Below are 22,179 nucleotides of genomic sequence, written 5' to 3' on the forward strand. Positions count from 1 at the left end.
GTAGCAGAAGTAACCATTTTCATAATATTAAACTGTACTAAAGTCTCCTGAATTGTTTCATGCAATCTTCCTCTCCTCACCCAAGGCAGAAGCAAGAACAACTGCCTGCTTAAGCTGCCAGTTTCTAAAGGTTTTAAGTCTTACCAGTTTACCACCCACCTCTGTCTCAGTAGTTGCATAGAATCTGGTTTGTGTTTCTCCCCATTGTGTCCCTGAATTCCAAGTTTGCTATTAAGATTGAGAATTTGGGGGCTTCAATTATTCCCATCCACATTTCCAATTAAAAGTTGGCAACTAACAAATGTAAGTGCTAGAGACAAACTACACTCATTCCTAAAAATTATTTTAGGTATACACACCAATAATTCCACGTACTACAAGGATACAGTGTTTTCACTTATCAGGTGGTAATACAAACCAAACCCAAGCCAAGCACATGCTATAGCAGAGAAGCAGCATTCAGGATACTCTCTGAGAATGCTTGTTATCTCCAATATATTTGAGAGATTCCCAGAGACTCCACTGCAAGAGCCTTACACCTTGAAAATAAAGTGACAGTCCCATGCCAGCAAGCTGAAGAGTATGTTTTGGTTTAAGCAGAGTAATCTTGACTGACACAGGAACGACTCCAGCCATCAGTGCCTTCTCCTGTTCCAACTCTAATCTCAGTGTACCAGCTTAGTAGCCAATTTTTATATCTCTGTCCTATCACATAAAAGCATGGTTCAGTTATTTTGCACAGAATGGGCTGGACACAAGATACAGCACTATCCTACTGTGCTTACTTCAACAAGCCTGCTCAGCATTAGCTTCCACATGCAGAAATAAAATTGAATAAACCTCAGTATTCAGGTTTATTTATATGCCAGGTACCTACTTGTATGTTTGCTCATAAGACCACACAATGGAAAAATACATTTTAAAAGCTATTTGACAAAGCAATCACAAGTCTTATCATATCCACAGATTTAGTGCAATAACACATTGGAGCTTACTGTTAGGATAACTTGATGAATCGGATGCCTATCTCAGTCTTATTCTTTGATATAAAGGGTAACTCATTTATATTCTACAAGGAGAATACCAGGTCTAGTATAGAACTATAAAATACTAGTTCTTTAAGTAACACCAAATATATTTACTAAGATCCCTGTCAGGTTAAGCATCTAACATAAAATAGGCATGCAAATCAACAGTCAGATCAGTGAATAATTTTAATCCCAAACCAACCACAGGAGAAGCACTTCTATTCTGAATCAAGCAATGTATTAACAAAGTCAAAGTGAGGCTGCGCTAACTGCAATCAGAGCACCAACATCTCACTGAGCAAGAGTCCACATTCGTGTAGACTCACCCCATGGCCTGCACAGATTCATCCTGCATGTACCCAGAAGGTCAATACATTCAAAATATTCAGTACGGGAGGGGAAACCAAATACCAACTTAGAGAACATTCCTGTGGTTTCACCACCAGACCTCTCCCAAATTGAGGGTGCCAAGTTTCATATATCTCATGTTACATGAGCCACAAGAGTTTGACAGCCCTGTCATGCCATCCCACCTCTCTGCTGAGATGCACAGAGCCAGCTGAGGTCCACAAAAGCTGACAGGTCCTCCAGCACAAGAGGAACCACCTCAGCAGCTTCTAACAGCTAAAGAGAATACAACTGCAGCTATCAGAGCTGCTCACTCACTTAAAACAGCAACAACAAATACAAGGACTATGTCATCATCAGGATGGGGGGGGACACCCCAAAACCAGACTCTCCTGACTATAGGCTGCCACACATTTTCCTCACAAGAAGAGTAACCCCAACAATTTCACACACTTCTTCAGAAAGCTATGGTTGCCTGGGGAAAAAAAAAGTTTTAAAGATATCACCATTTTCAGCTCCTATCCAATCTAGCCTGCTAGTTTATACTGTCTTATAGTTGGCTAAAGTCTTACCAAAGTTTTAGTCAACACAGAAAGAAAAATGAAGACCCTTCCTGAAAAAGGGTGCCTGCATAACAGTCCCCACCCACAGCAGAACAGCAAAGATGATTTTTAGATTGAGTAGGAAAAAAAGCGTAAGAGGTGAATGAAAGTCACAAGACCACTTTCTGCTTAATACCTACCATATTCAGAAACACGATGTCAGTGCTGTCACGCTTATTTAGAAATAATATATAGAGAAATACCAGTCACTAGCTCCTTCTCCCGACAGAAGAGGCTTGCAGACTTTCAGATATCGGTTAAGTGCTTGAGTGACAACAGCAATTTCCTACACAGAACAAAAAACTCAGCCACTGTACTGATGCAAATACAAATCACTTTCTTTCACCAACTAAAGCCTCATTGGTAAAGCAGAGAGTCAAGGTGGCAGCTGAAAGTCAGGAAGCCTCAATTGCAAGACACAGGTAGGCACATTTGCTTTTCAAGCACCTGAATGCATTTGTCACAAACAGCCTCATCTAAGGTAGGATGACCAGGAACAGGACAAGATGTGCAAGGATCACACAATTGCTCCTTTTTTTCCCCCACTGATGAAAGCCCATTCCTGGGCAGCAATTGGTACTATGTGACCACTTCAGATCCCATGCTCCCTCAGATCATAGCAGGGGAAAATGAAGTTAGCTGTCCCCATCACTGTTCTCCATAGCCTGCACTCCTTCACTCCATCTGTTGAGGAAAGGATCAGTTTTGGAGAGTGATGAAAAGCAACACATTAGTCAGCTGTGACAACAGTTTCCCCTTTTCAGTTTGAAAAGCATACCTGTGCTCACACACAGGCAGGGTGTAGGTCAGAGCCCACAGCAGTTTCACTGTTCCCGTTTTGTTAAACATTTAAGCAGATTCAGCTTAATGCACTTTTCCAGACCTTCTGGTTGGAGATGTTAGCCCACTGTGCTATGGGCTAACCCTGTCTGGCTGTGCAGGACACCTGACACCGGCCACAATTTCTATTCTGACTGTTTAACTGTATCAGACACTATTCCTCACATGCACATGCTTCCTCGCATGTACTTTTCACCTTTCAGTGGCAATAAGATATTTTATTAAGAAAGATATTAAGCTTTTTGGAAAAGCATTGTTCCTAGTCCTACTCTATGGTAACAGAAAGCCACAGGTGAAGATGTGAGGTATAGAAATGCAGGCATGAAACTAAAACTAGTTCCTCCCTTCCTTCCTCCTCTGCAATTTCAGGATTAGAATGGAGGACACTGAAAATAGATATTATTCTTAAAAGGTTGTTAGATAACCTAAGAAATAGTATCGTAAATTTAAGATATTACCATTGCACTACAACAGTTCAAAAGCTACTTCTGGGATTTCTTTAGAAATAATTACTACTCTTAGATAAGAGAGCCCCATGTGCAGGTCTGACTGCCGCATCCAGCCTTTCCTCCTGCATATCTGTTTCAGGAAGGAAAAAAAAAAAATCACAGCAGAGCTAAAAGCTAAGGTAAAGCCATGGCTACCTGTTTGCTTGACCCAAACTCCTCTGAATCACCAAGGGAGAATGGTACCAAGAGCAGCCCACTGTCACCTGAACTGCGGCTTTTTAAAGTCAGTAATTTGCCTGTTCCTGATGCTGGGCTCTATCCTTGAGCACTGGATGCTTATTTGTAGGTTAGTTAGTCCTGCCTACAAGTTCAGCTCTATTAAGACCGAGTATTTATTACAATTTCCTAATACATTCAAGTCAATAACTGTGTTGCTTTAAATACATTTTGCAATATTACATTAATTTCCTATTTTTTTCCATTCTAGGTATAGGTCTCCCCCCCCCCCCCCCCCAATAAGGGGAAACACATTAGTTTTCTTTTACCACCTTTAAAAGTTTGATTGAACTTCCCTTCTATTTAGAAGTCAAATACTGCTGGCTCCTGTTTTAGTATCTTAGCTTAGCTACAGATAGCAATAGACAAAAAAGCAATGCCTTAGCATGCAAAGATCAGTGATCAATAATCACCTCAAATACTGAGAATACCAAAAAAGCCACTAAGTGGAGGCCTTTTCTCATCCCCGACTCTCCATTTTAAGAACTGCAACTTGACTGTTCTTCCCAAACTTTAATAGAAAATGGCATATTATACTAGTTTTGCCAACACATCAACCAGCCTTCCAGGAAATAATGTGTCAGCAACATATGGAAACTACTTGCAGGGTTTTTTTGGCATTCCTCTCCCAGCCTGGCATGTTTTTAGCATTAATTGTGGAAGCCACTAATACTTCTGTTTTAGCTGTTAAATTTAAAACACCGGGGAACATTAAATCAATGACAGTATGTGGTCATCGTTTGATAGAAGTTACCAAACCTCCCTCACAAAGATTACCAGCTTCTATATAATTTTTGCAGCTAAAAGGTTTACTTTGGACTACATTTAGGCACACAGTTTCAGAAAGCACAAGTAATCTTATTATCCTTTAAGTAGCAAAGAATAAACTGTAAGAGCCACATACAAGAGCACGCTTCTGTATTTATGGAGTAATCAATTTCAAGTAATAACTTTCCAAATGTATTTGGAATACAGTAGCCTCTCACACCAGGGCATGGGGGAAAGAAAGACACACCACAAACTACTTACCTAGTCAAAGCACAAGCCTTTTAAGAGATGAGTTAGGGCTGAGTTAGATTAGTCATCAAAAGCTCTCCTCAGTGGCATACATCAGGGCACAAGCAATCAGTAAGATTAAGGGGAAATAAAAAAAAAAAAAAGACCAACCATAGAAGTCAGACACAGAGTCCTCTCACGAGATTTCAACTTTCAAAGATCGGTTCAGCCATGCAGCAATAAAAGGCTCAGGCTGAAGAATTTTCCTTAGACTCTCTGCCAGCACTGCACCAAAAGTTCCCTGTGTGCTAGCAACACATCCTAAGAGCAGATTTGACAAGGACTTCACAGATTTGACAGATGATACTTGCAAAGAGGTATTTTCTGTAATGCTTCAAACCTTATTTACAGTGAGGGACAAGAGCTCTGTTCAACAAAGTAAGAACTGGTTTGCCTGGCCAGGTCTAGAACAAGAGGAAGATGGACTTGTTCAACTCCCCTTTCTGTTACTGAAGGATTCATAAGACTTAAAAAACACAAACTGCTATTTTCATATGGCTGTGGGCTACCACAACTCAAATACAGAGCCAGGCTACAAACTTACTCCACAGCAGCTACAGTGCCCAGGAGTTTTTGCACAGTACCACCCATGCTGTCTACACAGGGCTCCACAAGGAGTTGGATGTTCAGAGGTTGCAGTGCGCAGGCGCCAGGGTGGGAGTGCAGGGGCAGTGTTTCCCAAGTGGCAAAGAGGAGTGCACACGGACATGCAGGTGTTTCCCCCCCCCACTGCCGTCCTTCCCTCATGCATCACAAATTACAACAGCTACCCTAGAAGACAGTTTTATATTAAAAAGCCTGCAGAGCAGCTTGGACAAATTTAATCCTAGCCTACCTTCAGATAGCCCGAGGAAAGAACAGTTGTTTGGAAAAGTCATATTGCAACACGTCAAACAATTATTCATTTTTGCCCTACAGAACTAACAGTTCTCCCTCACCTTTTTTAAAGTGACATAAACTGCAGTCTCTTACTCCTGTCTTCTACAGGAAAGGATATATTAACATGGTGCTTCCAAAAAGCTGAACTGCAGACTTTCCTTCACTCAATTAATTTAACCACATCATAGATTTACCCTAGAAGTGTGTAATTTGCTGTTACACCTATTTACTGTAGCCTTCTCAATTAATTCAGCATTGCAGGAAAAGTAAAAGAAAAAAAAGAGGAAAGCTAGGATACACCAGCTATGTAAAACAGTGTTAAGGTTACTTTCACCCTCTGAAAGTATTTCCTTCCCCAGGGTACAAAAGAATTGTAATAAATATAAACACATTTTAACAAAGTCAATTTAAATGTGAAATTATGACAGCTATATTAAACTCCACTGTAATATATTCATCATTCAAATTAAGACATTCAAGTGGCATGCGCTCACTGCCGATGTTTTAAACACAGACAAACCACTGGCTTTGGGTACACAAACTTAGAGTTGAAGAGTTAAACATTTCAGAATAATTTCTCTTTCTGAACAAGAAACAGAACGTTCTCTCCATTCATTTAATTTATTCAGTTAAATGACTCGGTTTTCAAGCGATAAGAAGTGAAACCAACTTTAATTTTGTGACCTTTTAAGAGACTTTAAGAAATTTGAAAAAACCAACCCCTAATACTTCTGAAAAAAAGAAGTTAGGAATCTAAGGTATAAAATGCATAATGTGCATCCTGTTGGAGATACATAAGTATTACAAGAAATGATGCAGTTATCTTCCATTATAAATGAGAATTGATAATGTACCATCCTTAAGGCATAGAATATCAACTTTTTCCTACAGAGAAATACATGAAAACTCTTACACTACTAAGACATCCTTTAACAGATGCTAAATTAATAAAATGCTTGCTCTCAGAACAGGAAACAACTCTTTAAGCTAACACATGTTCCCAGACAACAATCTCTACCAATGAGCTTTGTAGCATTAAAAGTGCTTCAAGGTGCCAAACGTACCAATTTGGCAAATCCAAGTCTCCTCCTGTTCTTGAAAGAGCCTTGCAAAAGTTATCTGGACAGCAATGGGCTTCAAACTCCATCTAACATACAGCATACTACAGCTCTGCTGAGTAGAACCAGCAGAAGACGACAATACTAGAAGAGCCAAGACTTCAGCACTACACAGCCTGTCACTGAGATCATATCGCAATGCCTCAAATACTGGCTCCCAGTTCAACGCATTACCATCAGAAAAATACACTGCACCAGAGACTTAATAAAAAAAAGCAGAGACACAAGCACCTGCAGAATAGGAATAGGTCTTCAGAATAGGTCTACAGGTTATAATCACCTCAGAGCGAGAAAAAACAACCAAAAAACACCAACCCACACAGAAATCAGAAGGAACTAAAGCAATAAGTATACATCCATTGACCAGGAGGATATCCAGTTTGAAGGAGACTCCCACCGCCCTCACCAGCACAGGCATTCTCCATTCACAGTTTCACTGAGTCCTGCTGCTGCTCAGCTGGCACACAGGACAGAGCAGCTTTCTAACGACCATGTGCTACCACCACCTCCAAAACAAAAAGCCACCACCAGCTGAAGCTTGCACATCCAGGCCATCCCTCCCCTACTGTGCCAAGCCTGCCATCACCTCACCATTACCTGAACTTCCTGGGTCACTACTTGAAATTGTTAAGGCTTGGTCATGACATTAAGGATTTCTGAAAAGCTGCTCAAGGTCAGTCAACACTGAGCTGTGGGCAGACGTTTCTCCTTTATTACTCCCCACTTTGCTCATGACAATCTCCCTCATGGAGATTAACATGTTTTCACTCTATTTAAATACAGCCCAAACACCTCCCTGCAAAAAAGTGATCACCAACCACCCTCCCTCCTTCTCCTCGTCCCTTCAGAACAACATAGATCCAAATTTATCTTCTGTTTGACCCATCCATTCATATTTCATCAACCGATTAAACTTGTGTGCTTTCTTGGACAGGTTTCTCAAATTGTTTTGCCTACCACTTTGACTGCTAATCTTTTCCCTTGACTAAGGACGCTAAAGAGTGCTGCCGGAGCAAGCCAACTATGCATGGCAGCACCCAGGCAGAGATCACCGTAAGCTTCTGAGAGTTGAGCCGACAGTCTGAATACACCATTCTTCATCCAACTTAACACAGGAGGGTTAGAAAAGAGCCTTTTTCTTCAGAAGTAAGATTAAAAAATTTCATCTTCATCTAAAAGGAAGGTGTAGTAAAGCTCCTACTAAGTTTTCTAGCAGAGGTATTTACTGCCTATTTCTTGCAAGAAACACAGATTATTATTTTATTATCCATCTGTAAAGCACTCAAACTAAAGAAATTGGAGTTTACTTTTGATCTTCCCTTTTTCTCTTAACCACCAGCAGATGACATGAAGGAAGAGGCTGGTCAACCAAAAGCATGTCTGTCTGCCCTTCCTGGGATGGCAACTGAAACACCTACTTAAGTAGAAATTTACTTCATTTATAATGAAATCCCCAAATACATTAAATCGTCATAAAATTTTGTCTCCACCTATTGACACAGATGATAGAAAAGAGTAAGTAGTTCATACTAGTTTTAGAGTTGTAGCACTCACGCTGCCAATAGGAGGATGCTTTTTGGCACTGTACATATTTCATAACCATTTACTTAGGCACCACCCCTTTAGGCCACATAAACCACATTATAATATGTGACGTATTAATTCTGTGCTGGCCATTTGCAGTATCATTCCTTTCTTTAGGATATGCAAACATGAGCTCAAGCAACTAACTGTAACACTGGCCCAGAGTATTTCACTTCCGTGCTGAAACACAAATACCACACAACTTAATCAGAGTTAAGCAAAGACTAGTTTGTCTGGGAAATTGTTGCAACCTCAAATATTTATTTCATAGGCTTGAAGTTATGGGATTTATAATTATTTTCATTAGAGTTCTTAAGTGTAAGGTTTCACATCTACACGTTGAAAAATTCACATACTTGTTTAACTTGAACATGAGATTTGTATAACAAAGCAAGATGAGGAAAGAAAATTGTCTCCCTCTGCTCAGCCAGGCTTATCTCAGCACACCTTGTATGCTGCTTCATCCCCTCAACTTACAGAGAGCATCCAGTCACCAATGCAGCATGGCCTGACCACTAACAGAAAATACTTGGGATACTTGGCAGAAAACCTGGGTTTGCATCATCTGGCACAAGAGGCGGGAAGCGCTCTCCTGAGAGAGATGCTTTTAGAAGAGTTCTTGGTAAGCTTGAAGGCAGAATAAGACCGGATTAGAGATGCAGTCCCAGGGTCAAAGCTCCCACTTCTCTTCCAGCCACAGGCAGAGTCCTCCGGATTAAGGTAAAGAGCACAAGCCATCTGAAGAAGACCAGTGCAATTGCTCTTGGCTTTCTTTAATTTTTTCCATTTCAAGTCATAAATACTGAGACTCGCAAATTAAGTTTGAGCTTTATGCTCAAACCTTTGCTTAACCCTAGCATTCCAACCCAAACAAAGAGAACCAAAAATAAACTTAACCAAATTTAACAAGTTACCCAGTTTTCAACAAGTTTCAAATTCCTACATGCAGATCAGTATCTTTTAGGATTATTCTTACCAGAGTCTACACTAGCTTGTTCATACTGGACTTTGACCCACCTAAAAGTTCTGATACCATCTGTAAAAATTCCCTTCCCCTCAGCTAAATAGGAAAATCAGATCGATCGTCCTCCTTTAGGATATCCTTGTTCAGGATTAGCCTTATAGTCTTTGAAGTTACCAGATCACTGCACTATTGAGTAATTTTTTTTTTTTTTTTTTTTGCTACCCAGGGAACTGTTTGAGTCTCAGGGTTAAGCACATGCTGTTCTACTTAAATGGCAATATGCCAAATCCACTTCAATATTTAAACATTAACCTCACAGTCACTGGTTTGTAGAAAGGCAGCCGTTAGTCCAGAGAGATTAAATTTGTTCTCCAGGCAGTATCGTTGAGAACAAAGGCCATTTTGCCACTTCTGAAAGTGATTTCTGGAAGAGCTGAAAAGCACGGAAAAGTTACTGGAGTATTCATAATCGCTTCAATGACAGACTTCTTTTCTTTGCAAGTATGGACACACGCACATTATGTGACATTTTCCCCTCCTGGCACTACAGCTTCGTCTTCTGTATTTAAAAATGCTACTGTTTTGCATTAGGAAAGTCAAAAAGTTTTGAAGATTTCATAGGCAAGTTTTCTTTCAGTTATTCTATGTCAAAACAGTAGTAACCAGTATTCTACAGCTATAAGTCAAAATAAAGCAAACTACATATTTCTCCATGACAATGAAAAAAAAAAAATAGTGCAAGGGCTTAAAAGAAAAAAAACCCACACCAGAACACAACACTGAGCTCTATCTGTGTTCACAAAACAACTATAGACAACTAAAAGCTGAATGAACAAGAACAGGGTTGCTACACTTACTCTTCTTAATAGGTTGTATGATTACCCAGTTATTCAATGTTCTTTTGAGGCAAAAAAGAAGTTGAATTTGCCATTTAAGATTTCTCTGAAATAGTGTTTCTTCAAACAAAACCAGAAAACAAACTACACACACTGAAAGGACATTAACATTTAAGAGATTCAAGGATCTGCACCTTTGTGCACCATCATAATTGTTCACTCACAACTAAATAAGAAATGAGATGAACACGAATATTGCATTTTTAAATGATTTTTTTGGGGGGGAGAGGGAGAAGCTCAGCCAAAGAGGTGCGGGGAAGGAGCCAGCATGCTACTTTTGCAACTGTTTTGTAAGCTACCTTCTGCTACCTGGAGACCATTAGTCCTGGAGATTGAGAAACCTACTTCTCTACAGCATCTGGCGACATTTACATTTGACAAACATAAAACTAGTTTTACTGAAGCCATTGGTTGGCAAAATAAAACAGCCATCAAGAACACACTGCAACTGAATTTTTTTTTCCTAGAAACCTTTTTCCCCATTTTTTTTTTTTTTAAGAACAAAGTTTAGGCTGCCCCTCTACAGGAAGCTGGCATTCACTGTGTGTTTATAAATAAATAAACAGTTTATAACAGTAGCTTTACTCTGACACCAATCAGATATAAAAAAGCTTTAAATATAACTTATGTGGATACTATGGAATGACCTCTACAGAACCAGACTTTTTATCAATGATATGCATCCCATTACAGATCAGAGAACAGAAACACTGATCCCAAAGTCCTCCACCTAGCTTCCACATGGTCTTAAGTAAGAAAGCTAAACAACTGGAAATATCTGAAAGCCTATGATGGAGTGACCTTGTAGAAGACAAAGCTTTCCCACTTACTTTGCACTGAAAATAGCCTGTTGGGGGGGGGGGGGGGGAGGGGACGGACCCCACCACACAGGCTTACTATATTTAGATGACAACTTACCTACAGGGTACCCCACAAGAGTAAAGGCTGGAGGCGTGCCCACATGCCAAGCTGTACTGCTGAAATGTCAACCATTCTGCTAGAAGGGCTGCTCTAACCACTGCAGTTCATTACCTTCGTTCTTCTCAGGTTTGGGTATGTTACAGTCACTCTTCTCAAGGCTCCACAGCGTCTTTTTGTCTAACAAATGCATTTTTACAAATGCGTGTCTGTGACTACGCATCACTGTAGAGAAAGGCTTACACACCGGCACAACCGTGCAGTGATCTGTGGGATGCCAACAGTTCAGCTTACAGGAGACACTGCTATAAAGATAGCTGGGCACAGAGGGAAAGAATTACAATGCTGATTGCCACTAGGCTAAGACAGGTGGAAAAAGCCATATGCTGAAAAAAAATCCAGAGACCCCAACTAATATGGCAGTCATCACTGCCTAGTGCTTTAAGCACCCAGCCAACAGGCTACAGGGCAAGCAGGGAAGCTACCAGTCCAATACAACAACAACAAAAAAGCATGCTTAATACTTTTCTTGCTAAAGTAATGGCTAAAGCTGCAATACCTCTTTCAGTAGAGGCAGCTTTTAGCAAGACTTCAGAAGGTCTAATGATACAGCCTGCTCATCTAGGAAACTGAAGACAGCTGCTATTCAATTATCACCTTGCAATTAAGCTATTAAATGAACCACAAACTCAAGCTGGCTGAAATTTGGAACCAGATTTACTAACATTCTAAGCATTGAGCTTCTCTATTAGAGCAGAGAAGTATGAATAAATACTAGTTATGCCCAATACAGCCATTACAAAACCTATGAGAAATGTGTGACACAAAAGACTTGCTTTATGGTATTTGACTTTGGAGCCCATTTGCTGAGCAGCAGGACACTTTATTATGTGAAATCCATGGCACACAAACTCAAGTAAGTTCAGGGCAAGGAAAGAAAGGTAATGATGAGTCCTAACCACATACAGAAACTGCTCAGATATCTTGATCTGTGTGTTTGTGTAATAAGGTAGAAGCAAACTTTTACCACAAGCAGTATACATAATGAAGTGGATGACCAAGAACCTTTATAATCTCCTGAGAAAACTGTCAAGCTCACGAGGCTTGTGCTACTTTGTACCTCCTTGATGTTCTAACACCAAGGACGAAGAAACCTTATGTGAAGCAGTGTGCTGCACAACTCCAAATGACTATCAGAAGAAGCTATTCATTAGATGAGCTGGTGCAGAGCAAGAACATTTATTCTGCAACTACAATTCAAGCACACCTTAAATATAAGGCGTGAATATAAGTGAGCCTCCTAACTGCTTGGCAAGCCTTTGCCATCCTTCTAGGCAGGTACTGAGAGTGCAAATGCCTAAAGGTATCCAGCTGCCCAAGGACACCAACCTATGCTGACTGCAGAACCAGCCATTATCATCTTCTGGCATCAAGGCTTTGGCTGATTATATTACTATAGTAGGAGACAACACCCAGACAGTTCAGTTTCATAATACTCAGCTATAACAATTCCTGAACAGATCCTATGAAGTGTTTATGAGCACAACACAAAGTGGAGGAAACAGATCCACTACAGGGGACATCTGTAGCTTTGAGACACTTTTACACCGAGACGCAAGTAAGGACACAACCAGACCAAAGTATCTGTGAGGAACTCCTTTCATTTAGGGAAAGCTTGCAAAGGAAGAACTCCAGGAATGCACCTGCAGATACAAACTTGACAAAAGACTGATTACCTGCAACTGAGCATCAAATAAGATGACCCTCACTGCATCCAAAAAGCGCATGATAAGTATTCTATCATGTGACGGAAGAGTAGTTCTCAGAAAGACAATGCTGGCAACAAATTCATTAAGCTGAGCCACATGTTATGTGGTAACACATGCTGCTCTATGAACTATGAATCATATCAGCAGCTTTTCTTCCAGTACTTTCATGCTGTTGATGGCAGCTGCTGGTAATAGAGACCTGAAAAGGATGAGATTTCACAGAGAATAAAAACATGTTCCACACTGCTTGAAAGATAAAAGAATAAAGTGCCCTAAGTCTGGCGTGTATCACTAAATGAGGAGTAAATCAAATATACAAAATAGCATTCTCTTTAGTACCAATCTGCAGTAAGAGTTTAGCTCCTGCAAACTTACACCTGAAGTACAACTGAGATGATATGGACACCATATAGGCTGCCCAGTTACAAATACCTGGTAGAGAACCTACCTGAAACTGGGAGTTGTCCAGATAGTACTAGCATCAAGAAACAGCAAATTTCTACAGACATCTTCTAGATATCCACAATGCAATAAAACTATCGACTCAGCATTAAGAGTGTTTTGCAGAGGCGAAACTGGCAGACAAGCCATGCAATTAGGTAGCACTGCAACAGTGGAATATTGCAATCAATAGGCTTCCCAAGATTAGATAATAGTCAAGCACAGAGTAATGGTTTTAAGATCCTTGACTACTGATGGGAGGAAAGCAATAAATGAGTGCACAAATCAGCTGAGAGAGGGCTGCAACAGACCAAGCCTGCTTACGGTGCCAAGAACCACTAGGCCAGTACATCCAGAAGTGGCCCGCATCAAACAGCCATCAACAAGCAGTATCAAAGCTGAGGTTTACACTGTCATGCAACACTGTTCAGATGGACTCAGTGGAGACAGCATCAATGGGAAACTCTTCACAGACAGTCAGCGTGAACAAAGAATCCACAGGACCATCAAGAGCTTCAGCTAGGAGTCAGAAATAATCATGTACACACAGGACTGAATGACTGATGTCCAAAAGGTGGAAAGGAGAAGTTGAATACAAGCATTTCTTTTGCTCATTTTCTTCTCCCCAAAGCAATAACCAGGAAGGGGCGGGGGGAGAAGGAAAAAAAAAAAGAGAGCCATACAGTAATGGTTTGAACACCAGCACATCTGCAAAACCAGAAGCTGCCAAGTCTCTCAGAGGGAATCACGAAGTCCACATTCAAAGACGGACAAAATATAGCACTAAAAAAAGTCAGGTTTTCTGCTAATTTCTCCCAGAAAACTTGGAGATTTTTTTCCCCCCAAGCTAAAAGCAATTCTAAGGACATCTGACACATCACAGCTTCAACTGGATGAGAGGACAGGCAGGTCAAAGGGGAGGCAACTAAACTCAAAGGGAGCATATGAGAATTTCATGGCAGGAGCCAGAATTCAAAGAACTGCACAGCACCTACAGGCAGAACTACGATCTTGCAACTTGGAGCTGCAATAAAGAGCTAGGGCCCTGCACAGCAACAGGATGAATCATCTGATCAGCGTAATTTTAGAGGCAAGGGGCACCAACAGCTTACTTTAGACCAATTTCCTTGAAAGTCTCTTTGCGTTTCACCTGGAAGCGTGCAGTACCAAAACCCAAAACTGGGTACAGTTGCCAACTGACTTCTGTAACATCCCCTGCCTATAATCCTGTAAATGGCTCATCAGCCATCCCAGTTCAAGTAATTTCTTTCTTTGAACAAAGTTATTTGCTAGAATATCCAAAACAGGTTACAGAACCTCCATCCACAGAGATTTCAAGACTCAGCCAGACCCTGCCATGGCTGACCTGATCTAGCATGGGCAGTAGTCCTACTTCGATCTGGAGGTTGGAAAAAGTGACCTCCAAAGGTACCTCCCAGCCAATTCATAATTCTGTAAATTAAAACATTTTTTAAAGAAAAATCCAAACTCAGAGAAAGTATTCTGCAATCACTTCCTGGCTTCCCTTTTAAAGTCACATCACTGGTATTTCAAGTATCTCTAGTAATCACAGTAAATGAAATATTTCACTACCACTAAAAGATTTGAATCAGATATTAAGAGCAAGCATCTCAAAATTTGTCCAAGAACTGATGACTCTTGTAGACTAGGCATTAACAGGATGCGTGTTATGCATAAGCCAGTGTCAGCATTTATACCTCCAGTTTAAAAGTGGTCTCACATCACAGTCTTGAAACATTACAACTATCTTACCTTTAGCTTTCTCAAGTAAGAGTAATCACATTTGACTCACTAGGAGCATACAGGTAAAATGCCAAGTAAAATAAAAAAGGTACATCATGTTTACTGTGAGAATGGGCACACAAACCATAGCTGATGGACAAGTTCGTAACCTTTCTTGTTTCACAGCAGTTTATTTACCAGCCTATACTCTTTACCACAACTCTATCAGATTGCCGTTGGCATACATGTCCTTAGTTCCCAAACCCTCCTGGAATGACAGTGCTGCAAAATCCTCCTACTTTCTAAATTCTTCAGACAAGATTATTCAGACTGGTGCAATTCAACATGAGAGATACGACCAGTCAGCGTCTCTCTCCAGTAGCCTTAGCTACAACTCCAACAGGAGATGAATGGAGGCAAAACAGAAGTCTAATACTCCCAGCACCAAATACTCGCACTCATCCAAGAGTACGATCACACTTGTTCAGGAGCACAATGACTAAAAGCATTTCTCTTTTGGCCAGTTGCGTAGATTTACAGCTGATCTCAAAGGAAAAAGGAGCACCATTTCACAGGTCACTCCATCCAGACCTCACAGATGTCAGCTGATGCCATCAAACTAAACTAACAAGTCCAAGACACTGGACTTGTATGTATGGACCTCATATATTGCCAGGAGAACAAGGGAAAAAACAGAGTTGCTTAACATAGCTGCAAACGTATTTTTCATACTAATGAAAATTCCTCCTTCAATAGCCCTGTCTTTGCTTTAAAAAGGCCTGTCCACCTTTTTCACTGACATGAATGGGGCAAACAGAGCAGGGAAACCAGCTCTGGAAGCAAGGTTTTCTTGTTTCTTCCTGTTAGGGACAGTATGCAGATACACAGTAAAAGCTATTAAGAGTTACTAGGAATACCAACCATTAGAATAAAGAGCCACACCACACACATTCAGATTGTTTTACCCCACCTCAGGGAGTTTGCTGTACAGCTGATAACCACCATCACTCTAAGCAGAAAGACAACCACCACATGCACATTCAGTGGGGTCTGCGGTAGGAACCAGTTCATCAAAACCCAATGTGGGTTACAACATCTAGACTCCCAGTGCTCTGAGTGCACTAGTTTCATTTCCCTGCAGAATTCCCAGGTACTCTGTCCTGGACATGTACTATTGCATGGGAACGTGTATCCACATTTATGTTAAGAGCAAAAATGAGCTAGTGTCCATTTTTTAGTAAGATATTTAAGATTGCAAAAAGAAAAATAATTGTGAAATCTCTAAATATTTGAAGACTGCTGAGAGCACATTGGCAACTTAGCATTTAGATTTCAGTAAACTGGAAGACCTAAAATAAATTTTATTATTAAGTCAAACAAAATGACAGACCTAGCGGAACGATCTAAAGAGGAATGACAGAGACTGGATAGTTGATACAAGCAGGAGATGCACAGATCACATCATAGCCATCTACTAATAGCAGCTTCGGTTCTTTCTAATGCAAAAACTAAACAGAATACTAACTGAAGCAGTTTGAGGTAAGTAACTTAAGTGGAAAAAATGCCAGAATCATTAAGGATTAATGCAATTCATCCAAGGGAAGGAAAAGTCAATGAAATAAAACTGGAATTAATATAGGTGCTAGGAATGAGGAAAAAAGGAAAATCATACTGTTCGGTGGAAAGTTAAGTCCTGACATAACTTTTTGGTACTGGAAAAAGCCCACTAATGTAGAAAACTAAGACTCATAATTAATATTATTTTGTCACTCAGAGGACAAAGAAAATTATCAAATAGCACTGATTTTTTTTTTTTAAATAATAAAGTATACCTAGGCATAGCCAATGTACCTTGTGGAATAATCTCAGTGATAACAGAGAAAATAGGAAAGCAGAAAACAACTCTTCCCACGTCTCTATCAGAGCAACGGCCGAGTCTAAAAACATCTTCATACATGAATTAGGAAAAGGAAAAAAACTCCACAATGCAAGTACGCCCTCAAAAAGAACTAGGCTGTTACCATTCTCACTTTTATGTTTGCTTAAAAGAAACTGTACAACAGCCAGTTACATTTCACAAACACTGAAGTACTAACTCTTGTTTCCCTTTCCACAAGAAATCAAGTAAAGCAGAATAAAGAGCATTAACCTTGTCCAGCTTTAACTCCAAACTACTGCACAGTCTGAGCATTCCACAAACTCGCCAGGTAATCCTCTGAATTCATGGGATAAAGGCAACTTTAAAAGGGCTTGATTTTCCCAATTAAACCGTAAATCAGGGTATTACTATGAAATTGAATGAAGATAACAAAATGACCTAAACAGAGATAGGGACTTCAGGGCAGGCAATCACTTCAGCAGTTTCTGCTGGATCATACCACATGCAGTGCTTTCGCTCACATAGGTATCTCTAAACATCAAACAATCATAATACAGCAGCAGAACACTTTAGCATCTTATATGAATATGTAACATACCACATTTATATATATCATGTATACACTTATACATGTATAAAATGCATATATACGTATAAAAACACACGCATGTTTTTATTTTTTTATATATATATAAAATCAGTTCCATACTATCAGCTGGCTAATCTGCATTCCACAGTTTCTATTACAAGTCTAAGTAATTATTTTGCTAGATTGTTGAGATCGTTAGCTACTTGACATGTTAGATTTCAGCTCAATACTAAGTCCTACAATTAAAAAAAAAAAAAGCCTCCTGATAGTTGACATTTTTCATAACAATCCACCTATGTGCAAGAATCTTGGCTCTTCCTAAAAAAGAAACCCACTTCTTCCATACGTGATTGCAGACAAAAGTTTCAAACCACAAAATGCAAGAGTTAGAAATAGGAGCCCCAAATGCATTTAGAGTGTCATTATTCTGTCAATTCTTGACTTTGTCAAGGCCTTTACACTGCATTTTTGCAGACTTAGTCTTACAGCTGAAATCAATAACTCAAAAGTGACTAAGTAAAACACATGAGAACCACAAAAAGTTACGCATCCAACAGTAAGGCTTGCTATTTACTGAATCTAAATTGCTCAAAAAGATGTAAAACCAGTTTTAAGGTGCCAGCTACTTAAAGTTTAAGACTTGTTCAAATATTTTCAACTTATGGAATCTTTATACACAGAATCATGTCCACCCTGGATGGAAAATGATGCTAAGTAAAGTTTTTGCATCAGAGTTATCAGATTATTATCATTTTAGCTACAGTTCTGAGGCAGCCTGATCTCAGCCAGAAATCAGACCTCCACAATAGTTTAAAAGTGACTATATGAATTTTAAATACAGCCTTGTTACCACATGTACAATTAAGCTCCATAAAAACAGAGCTCAAAAAGCAACCTATTGCTCACCGACAATAATTGGTATTAGGAGAACTAAGTTAGCCCCAGCGGCTGGTAGGGAGTCACGAGAACCAGCCGCTAACAATGCATCGCTGTAATTCCACAGGAGCACGGTGCACGTCACGAGGAATAAACAATTTTTAATACCCATCTTATTTAGTAATCCAGACAGTGAACTCCATCAGATTGGTCACCACCATCCACTCTGAAAATATCAGTGATATAAACCAAGCAGGTTAAAGCTTTTCTGCTCCCGCAAAAATAAGTTTCATTACATGAAAAGCTTACCTCTCCTCACTTTGAAGAGGGAAATATTATTATGTATTGAGTTCATTTAGAAAAAGGAGATGTCAGAAAATTATTAACCATGAATATCTACTCAATCAATCTAAGTATCACCTGATTTGTTAGAATTAGTATTAACAATATTTTACTTTATAGCTAGTTTTAGACTGTTACCAACCTTACAATGCATAGGCAATAACCAATAACAACTTATTTTACTTGCCTAAGTGAAAGTCGTGTATCTGCCACAGTGTGAGACTTCATCTTCTAGATAACCCCCTTGTGTGGGGTTTAACCAGCTGTACTGTCCATCACATCACAGGCATAAAACAAACAAACAAAAAGCCCCACCAAAGCACAGCCTTGATCCTGGTGGCAGACTGTCAGATCCATGTCTGAAGCAAGAACCTACATACCCCTAATGACAAGGGGATGCTCAGTTCTCTGCTTTGATCATAAACCAGAAAAACATGGCAGGGGGTGGGGGGAGCTTGGGTTGTTTTGAGGGGGATGTCTGCTGGGGCTTTTTTTTGTCTTATTTTAAACATCTGCACTCTCGCCTTGGCACAATGGTATCAAGTTTAAGCTCAATGTCCTTTTCAAACGCTGGCTCTCCTCTCCTTGCCAACCTTGCGTGGTATAAATAGCAGCAAGCGGAGGAGCGAGCGTTAAAGATACTCTTTTAAAATCTCAAGAGTGTTAGTGCTCTTACTGCAGGACGGAAGCAGTCTGGGTGCATGAGAGCAAGCTCTATCAGATTTAAAACATTTCAAACACTATGTCAGCATTCAACTAGCTAAAATGGACAATGCAATGTACAATTTCCCTATTTCCAGCATATTTTTCCACACATTTCCACATATTTCCACACATTTCCAGAAATGTACAATTTCCGTATCTTTAAATGTAAAAAAACCACCCCGAAACCAACACACAACTAACGCCCCCCCTAAAGCTTCGACTCCTCAGCCGAGCGGAAAGGCCCCTCAGAGCGGACCTCGCCGCAGCTGCACCTGTGCTCCTCACCGAGGCTGTGGCTCGGGCAGTCACACCTTCGCGGAGCACGCAGGAGCGCGGTAGGCGCTTAAACGCCGAAAAGAAAAGAGAAAAAGTAAGAGAAGCACAGAGCGGCGGTCGTCCCCGGGCCGCGGCACTGACCCACTTCCCCGGCCGCGCACCTCGGCGCCCGGGTAGATCCGGCCCCGCTCCGCGCCCCGTTATCCGGCCGCCCCCGCGCACCGCCCCGGGAAGCCAGCGCTGGGGTACCGGGGGTGGGGTGGGGGAACTAATACTTTTCTAAAAAAAAAAAAAAAAAAAAAAGTCGGTACTTACTCGGTATATACGCCGGCGCTTACACGCCGCCCTCACTTGTAGCCGCGTTACACAGGAGAAAACTGCCCTGAACCGCCGTGCCGCGCTGCGGCCGCACTTGCCGCCGGCACCGCGGCCGCCTCCGCCCCCGCGGAGGCCCTAGCAGCGCCGCGCCCGCGCCCAGCCCGCCCGCTCCTCGCCAACGCCGGGGCGGCCGCAGCAGCCCGCAGCAGCGTGCGCGGCTCCCCCTCCCGCGCGGGGCCCCTCCGCCGCCTCGCCAGCGGCTCCGCGCCCCCTCCCGGGCCGGATCGGGTCGTCCCGAGCGAGGCAACGCAACCGCGCTCCGGCGGCACCTGCCCCACAGCGGGCCCCGCACGCCGCTCCTCTCCGCTCCCCTCACCTGGCGCCGGGCCGCGGGGCCGGGCCGCCCCTGGGCGGTGCTTTTGTCGGCGGGGGCGTGGGGGCTGCCACCCGTCCCGGGGGGCCGGCCGCGCTGCGGCGGGCGGTGAGGGAGGCGCAGGTAGCTGAGTGGGGGAACTGGGTCAGCGACTAAAAATACCGCGCGGGAGCGAGGAGAAGGATCTCTCCGCGGCGCCCGGGGAGGCTGTCGCCCCTCTTGGGGCTTGGCGGCGGTGCCGGCGCCTTTCCGGGCGGAGCGGGGCCCGGCGGACGGGGGGGCCCTCCCCGCCTCCGGGCCGGGGCAGGTGGTCACGGGCAGCCGGTAAGGTGCGCTAGTTCAAAATCACAACCGACGACGACAAAACCTCCCCTTAAGTTTTAAACCACGTGTGGCTTCATAGGCAGCGAGTGGGGTGGGAAACCTCGAGATCTCCCGTGGCTGGAGGGCTGGGCTACTGACTTCGAGCCCGGCGGCCTGGCCTGGGGTAAATCATCAGCCCGGGGGAGCAGCAGGTCAGGACGGGCCGCATTCCCCCGGCAGGGCCCTGGCCTGGCGGCCTCCGCGGGAGGTGGCTGGCTGGCCCCGTCGTGCCCAGGGCTGCCGACGCAGATTGTTCCTGCGAAGTCAGCTGAGAGCAGTCACGGGTCTGAGGTTAGCATAATGGCGCGCAGCAACACTGAGGTAATGTCCAGGTTATGACAACAAAAAATCCCAGGAGGTTCTGGCTTAGTTTTCCTGATGGCCTAAGCTGCGCAATGTCAGACTTGTGCTAATCTTTGCGTTCATGCAAAACAGTTTACAAATGCAAACCATATACAAAGTGTTAGAGTTTAGTAGTGACTGGCCACAACTTTAACTCTGCCTTTATAGCACCCTGTCTGCGGTATTACTGGCTGCCGCTTCTTTGTGCTGAACGTCCTGGATGTGAGTGGTAGTAGGGCCAACGCTTCCCTCCAGGATCTGTCCTTTCGGGGGTTTCGGTGAGGAACTTGCATCTCGTGGCAGCCTCCCTGACCCCATGGAGTAGCTGCTGGGGTTTTGGCACTAAAGCAATGTCTTCAGCTGGTGGTGCTACCCGTAACAGGCGGCAGAGAGGGAAAATCTTTCACTCATGTTTACAAAGCCCTAAGAAGTAAGTTTTGCATAGGTGATGTCCAAGGAGCAGAAGCCTTCAAACGCCAGCAAGGTTGGAGACGCTTACCCGGCGTGTCCGGTGCACAAGGGCACAGCAGCCTTCAGGCTCACTGTGTCCCAAAGTAGGAGTCTGTATCCAGGACAGATTTGGTGACTCCATAGGAAATGCTTTCTTGACATCAAGCTAATTCCCTGACCTTCCCCTCCACCCTCCGCTACTATGTACAGTTGCTGGTTATTTATGTATGTGATGAATATGATTCAGAATTAAACATGCCAGGAAGACACTGAATCTTTCAACCTAATAATTAAAAAAGGAATATAGCACGATTGCTTTGTTTCATCACCACATGAAAGAGAACTATTTATTTTTATTGTGGTTAGCTTAGTAGCAACAAACAAAATATTTTATTCCCATCCATGAAAAGCAATCTTGCCCATCTTTATGGGCTTCATCCAAAGCGTGCTGGAGTCAGTAGTACTACGCATGGGCTTTCAGTTAGCATGTGACTGCAAATCTAGTGAGCCGGATTAGAGCAAGAGTGCTTTCGCGCTACAAGACTGAGCATTGTACAAGACTTGGACACGCCGAGAGGGAATAATGCCAATCTTTAGCGAGGGTCTATACGGTGCTCCAGACCTTGGGAGGCAAACCCTTCGGTAGCACAGCTGAAGCACCCTCGCAGGAGTCCACTGCTGTGGCTGGACGTGTGGAGCGAGGGACATCGTGAGATTTTTGTGGTGTCATTAGATTACTACTCATGTGAAACCGA

General features: G+C 42.3%; 1 protein-coding gene across 1 annotated transcript in view; it reads right to left on the minus strand.

Moving 5' to 3' along the window:
• Positions 1 to 20,017, minus strand: part of MTUS1 (microtubule associated scaffold protein 1) — a 124,117-nt gene extending 104,100 nt beyond the window's left edge. Inside the window, exon 1 of the mRNA XM_076336329.1 lies at positions 19,894 to 20,017. The gene's annotated coding sequence lies outside the window, so the exon portion shown is untranslated. The remainder of the gene's footprint in view (positions 1 to 19,893) is intronic.
• Positions 20,018 to 22,179: the final 2,162 nt, after the last annotated feature.

This window comes from Aptenodytes patagonicus, chromosome 4 (assembly GCF_965638725.1).
Source record: "Aptenodytes patagonicus chromosome 4, bAptPat1.pri.cur, whole genome shotgun sequence".
In the NCBI taxonomy this organism is placed as follows: Eukaryota; Metazoa; Chordata; class Aves; order Sphenisciformes; family Spheniscidae; genus Aptenodytes; species Aptenodytes patagonicus.